This window comes from Myotis davidii, unplaced genomic scaffold (genome assembly GCF_000327345.1).
Source record: "Myotis davidii unplaced genomic scaffold, ASM32734v1 scaffold271, whole genome shotgun sequence".
Classification (NCBI taxonomy): Eukaryota; Metazoa; Chordata; class Mammalia; order Chiroptera; family Vespertilionidae; genus Myotis; species Myotis davidii.
Genome location: NW_006284839.1, coordinates 1,368,858 through 1,374,886, shown reverse-complemented (window position 1 = coordinate 1,374,886; position 6,029 = coordinate 1,368,858). Strand labels below are relative to the sequence as shown.

The window sequence follows — 6,029 nt, the reverse complement described above, 5'->3', positions numbered from 1 at the left end:
GTGGGGGTGGGGGTGGGGTGGGCAGTGGAGATGGAAGCAAGTTGTGGAGTTTGAATAAGATCTAGAAGGTAAAATCAGTAAATCCTGGTGATAGATTAGACACAGTGATTGATGGGCGGGAGAGTGCAAGCAGGACTACTAGATTATGGCTTACAGAATTGGATGGCTGGTTGGCAGAGGTGGGGTCAGATGGGGCTGTGATGGTAGCATTTACCAAAAAAAAGGAAACTTAGAGGAGGCCTAAGTTGGGTGGGCGTCATTACAGTGAGTGTCCAATGAACACGTTGAGTGTGAGGAAACTTGAGACACCCATATGGTATGTCACATGGGCAAGTGTGAGTAGAGGTCTGACACTCAAAGGAAAGGTCTGGGCTGCAGGCATCAGCCTTTGGATGGTGAATGAAGTTACAGCTCATGAGATTATATAAGGAGAGAGGACAGAGGTGAAAGAGAAGGGGCATTGGGACCAAGTTGGTACAAAGTTGAATAACCTAGTTCCCAATCTCAGGAAGCTCATGACTCGGTAGAGGTGATGAGCTACACATGTATGTAATTATAGTATAGACAGAAAAGGACTTGTATCCTACCAGTGCCATAAATGAGGCCTTCAGAGAAAGGAATACTAACCAGTTGAAGGGATCAGAAACTGCTTCATAGAGAAACATTCAAGAGCATCTTTGTTAGGGAGCTAGAATAAAGTGAGGTAGATGAGGGGAGGAATGGACTTTCAGGTGAAGAGAAGAATGACTTGCCCTGACCGGTTTGGCTCGATGGATGGAGTGTTGGCCTGCGGACTGAAGAGTCCCAGGTTCGATTCCTGTCCTGGCCATATACCTTGGTTGCGGGCACGTCCCCAGTGGGGAGTGTGCAGGAGGCAGCTGATCGATGTTTCTCTCTCATCGATGTTTCTGACTCTCTACCTCTCTTCCTTCCTCTCTGTAAAAATAAACCAATAAAATACATTAAAAAAAAGAGAGAAGAATGACTTCACAAAAGGTTTGAATGAATCAAAATGATACCAATTTTTTTGTCAGCTCAACAAAAAATATAGTATATATATTTTTGGTGTGCCACAGAATTTTAGTAATTAGTTTATATGTGCTGTGAGATAAAAAAAAAAAAAGTTGAAAATCACTACTCTAAGCCAATCCTTTACCACTGAATTCTGGAGGGATGGATCCAATTACCTAGTGGACATATTTGGAGATCACAGGTCTTGTTAAATTTATAGTGTCTCAAATTAAATTTATCTTTTCCTCAAAGCTACTCCTTCTCCTTAGTTTCCTGTCTCAGAGACGGGCTCCGTCATCCATCTGGCTCCTCTAACCCACCCTGGAAATTACCCTGAGGCTTTCTCTAGCTTACCATCTCCTACCCCATTTCAGTCACCAAGGTCTGTCAATTCTACTTCTTCCATAGCTATTGCATAGCTTGTTTCTCCCCCGCCTCCCCCGACCCACACACCATTTCCTTGGCTTAGTTTACATCTCTTTTAACTTGAATTACTATGATTAATAATGACAATAATCTTTCTGCTGTTGAAATGGGCAAGTTTATGAAACCTGGGAAGGTGGTCCTGGACCTGGCTGGACACTACTCCAGACACAAAATGGTCATCATGAAGAACACCGATGATGGCACCTCAGACCCCCACTACAGCTATGCTCAGGTGGCTGGAATTGATAGCTGCCATAGGCAAGAAGAAAATTGCCAAGAGGTCAAAGGTCAAGTCTTTTGTGAAAGTCTACAACTACAGTCACCTCATTCCCACAAGGTGCTCTGTGGATATCTCCTTGGACAAAACTATAATCAACAACGACATCTTCAAAGACCCTGCTCTGAAAGGTGAGGCCTGATGTGAGACCACAAGAACAAATGGTTTCTCCAGAAACTATGTTTTTAGATCTTTTTTTGTTTTGTTTCAGTCATTAAAAATCTAAAATAAGTAAATAATAATGACAATAACAAGCATTTATTGTGCTTACTGTGTGCCAGGCCCTTCTATAAGATCCTTTCTAGTCTTATTGCTCTAATCCATCCTGATTCCAGAACAACCTTTATAAACACAACTGTAGCAGGTATAAGTACTTAGTCCCTAACATTCATATGATCAAGAATAATATATTTTTTCCTCTATAATTCCATGTAATGATTATTTTAAGCTTTCATTCCATTTAATGGCAGAAAACATAATCTCAGATAATTCTGAGTAAATAATTCCTACACTGTGCTTTTTCCTTTATAATTTCTTAATATAATTCTTAGTACTACTATTGTTGCTGCTGCTGCTACTTCTACTGCTGCTACTATTGAGACCATCACCACCATTTTTCTTGGCAGCATAGTATTTCAATATATGAATGTATCACATATTTTAGCCAGTTCCCTATTTATGAAACTTTAGATCATTTGCAGTCTTTTGCTATCACAAAATCTTTGTGATACATCTTTGCATAACTGTTCTGGTCTAACTGTTGGGTAAATCTCTGAAATGGAAATCCCAGATCAAAGGGTATGTACATTTTAAATTTTGATAGCTATTGCTGAGTTGCCCTCCAAAGAGCCTATACTCCCACAAATATGAAAATCCCTGTTTCCCCTCATCAGCACCAACAGTGGGTATTATAAAACTTTTAAGAATTTGTTGTATTTTATCTTAAATGTATTTTTACCCCCCCCCCCACTGAGTTTAACATGATCATCTTTTCATTTAAATAAATATTCATTATTCCAGATGTACCTTTGGTTTATTTCTAGTTACAAACCTATAATACCACACTATGATCAGACAGGATATTTTTAAAAATAAAATTAAGGTGTTTCTGACAGAATTCTTAGGTGGATTCTCAGCCTTAGAATAAACAAGAAGCCAAGTGTCAAAGCCAAAACAATATAATGTGAACCGTAAATGCAAGATACATATGTAATTTTAGATTTTCTAACAGCCACATTAAAAAAGTGAAAAGAAACAGATAAATTTAATTCAGTAATATATTTTAACCCAATAGAGTTAAAATAGTATCATTTCAATATATAATCAATATAAAATTATTAATGAGACATTTTACATTCTCTTTTTGTTCTAAGTCTTCTAAACCCAGTGTGTATGTTACACTCACAGCACATCTCAGTTTGACTGGCCACATTTCAAGTGCTCAATTGCCACATGTGGTTAATAGCTACTGTATTGAACAGTACAAACTAGTAGGTGTAAAGAAACTTCCCAGTGCGTAGAAGCTACAACTAACACCCCAATAGCTTAAAATTGCACTTGACAGCCTGCCTAGTTTTGGAGGACAAGTTCAATGCCTCTTAGAAGGTACTCACAGTTTATTTTTCCGATTGAATTATTTTTATTTTTTCAATTGAATGTTTCTACTTGCTTTATGTAGATATGGTCAAAATACCTCATTGTAGCAATGAATTATTTTGTTAGTCATGAGACAAAAAACAATTCATACGTTTTACTTTGTTTCTCAGAAATGAGAGATGTTTTCAGAATGTGTTTTCATAAGATTTGCCAAAATTTTTCATCGCACAATAGCTTCCCCCACCCCCTCTTCCTTTTGGACAATAGTTGAGTGGATGAAGCTTTTAAGATAGGTAAGAACAGATGTGTTGACTCAGTTTGGGAAGGTAAAAACAATTCTATTTGAAGAGAAGCCCTCAGAGAAATGACAATCTCCCAGGGGTGTGTGAGATCCAGTTTTGGGAAATCACCAGCCTTCAGTGGACTCTGTGATTGGATCAGGAGTCAGCAAAGCTTGGGCAAACTCTGACAGTCAGTCCTCCACGCATCACAATGCAGCATTAGGAACAAACTCCCTAACTTGGCATTTCAAAAGAGGATTTACATTTTAATTATTTGCTCAAAATTTGCCCCCACAATTGGCCCTTTAGGTAATTGTTAATCCCATTTACTTCTCTTTAATTTTAATACTCCAAAATCTACCGAATTATGGAAGGGAAGAGAAGTGTTCTGTGAAGTTATGTAAGTGCTTTATAATATGATGTGAGAAATTCCTTCCATTCTAATGATATTAGTGTTCAACTCAGACCTGGAGGCACTAACACATTAGAAACGGACTTGGAGAATGCTAACTGGAACAGTCCATATGACACCTAATTCCACCCAATTCATTCTCCTTACAAATTAAAAAAATAGACTCAGAGAGGCAGAGATACTTGCTTAAACCATAGTTATTCAGAAGTCTAGATTTCAGGCTTCCTGATGCCTGGACCAATAGTATGAATTACAGCATTACAATTTACTGAGCACTTGCCAAGTGCTAAGCTCTGGGCTAAGTGCTTTTCATAAATGCCAACAGTTCACAAAACCCTTGCAATATAAAGTATTTCAAATTTAAGACAAAAAAACCCCATCACTCTTCTCTGACAATTTTTTTCTTGAAGCTTCTATTTGTTTTCTTAAATAGAAGTTGCTGACGCACAAGCCATTCTCCATCTCTAGAGTCAGGTCTGCAAAGGATGCCTAGGTATACGCCACTGGCTGTGTTTGGATAGTTAAATAAGCAATAAGTTATTCGCAACTGAAGCCCAATATATTTCTATGAAGGCTGCAGAGAGCATAGCTTTTTTTCCTCTTTTCCTTCCCTAGTTGGTTCACTAATGATTTCTTCCCTGCCTTCTTTCCTTCCTCCCTCCCATCCTTTCTACTCTAGAAAGTCAGATGTTAAAGCCATTGTCTACTGAGGTTCCATACTCTTTTTGAGTTGTCTTGGACATGTAGAATGTTGGAAATGCAAGGGCCTTAGGCATCATCTGAGGAGACGTGGAGGTGAGAGAGGCTGAGGATTTTATCTGCGGTCAGCTAAATGAAACCACACCCAGGTCAGAAGGCTACCCCATAGCAGGAGGGCAATCAACCCCAAGTGCAAAGCCATCCGAATAGCAAAGGCACTGGCTGGCTCTGGAGGTGCCAACCTTTTTTAGATAACTTAATTCAACCTCAAACCAGCAAGTTCTCCAGCTTCCTTTGAAGGAGGTCAGGATCCATTACCAGGAGCCTCTGGATGAAAAGCAAATTTATAATCATACTCTGCACTTCAAAATCCCTTGGAGTTGAAGGTCAGATAGCCCGTGGGGCTTATACAGAATAGCTTGTCAGAGACACAAGGGGTCAGGACCCGGAAATTCGTACAAGAGGAGGAAACAAATTTTATTAACCTGTGCCCTAAAACTCTTTGAAGCCACTTGGTTGTGGAATAAGACCAAGACTAATAAGACCTAAAGAGGGAAAACTTGAAACTGGTTTTGTACTTTGGAAGCCAAGGTTTCCAGACCCACCTTCCTCGGTGACAGGCTGGTGAGGTTCCGAACACCTGGACATTGATTTTTCCATTTGAGTGACTGGGCCAAGGAACCGCCAAAGTCCATTTCTGGGCCTAACTTTCTTCTCTTGTAAAACAAGAGAACCGGTCCATACCGAAATGTGAGAACCGTGTGATTATGATCATATTAAAATAATAAAATGACATGTGATTCAATTGCTTGTTAATTTTTCATCACCCTGATTTTTTCCCCCATCCCAGTTTGTGGCTTGGCTGACCTGACTGAACTTAGGGGAAAACCTTATGCTCCAAATTACTTGTAAGAACTTCATCTCACATTAAAATTTTTTTAATCTTTATTGTTGAAAGTTATACAGATATACCCCTTTTTCCCGCATTGACTTCTTCTAGTCTGCTCCCTTCCCCAACCCCGGGCCTTCACCACACTATTATCTATGTCCATGGGTTATGCATATATTATCTCACAATTTTCCCCAAAGAATGTTAGGGCTGCTGCATTCTCTTTGAGATCCTTGACCAGCAAACCATCTGGAAGCAGAGCACTATTAGAGGTCAGCAGTGTTCATGGAATGCTCCCCAGTGTGCTCAGAATAAATCCAAACTCAAGGCCTCGCCTGATCTGGCTCCTCTGTACTTTCCAGGCTTGTATCACACTCTCTTCCTCCTCCTCCTCCTCCTCCTCCTCTTCTTCTTCTTTTTAAAAATATATTTTTTATT

General features: G+C 39.5%; 1 pseudogene; it reads left to right on the top strand.

Moving 5' to 3' along the window:
* The first annotated feature begins 1,543 nt into the window (after positions 1-1,543).
* On the top strand, positions 1,544-1,856 carry LOC102757943 (annotated as a pseudogene).
* Positions 1,857-6,029: the final 4,173 nt, after the last annotated feature.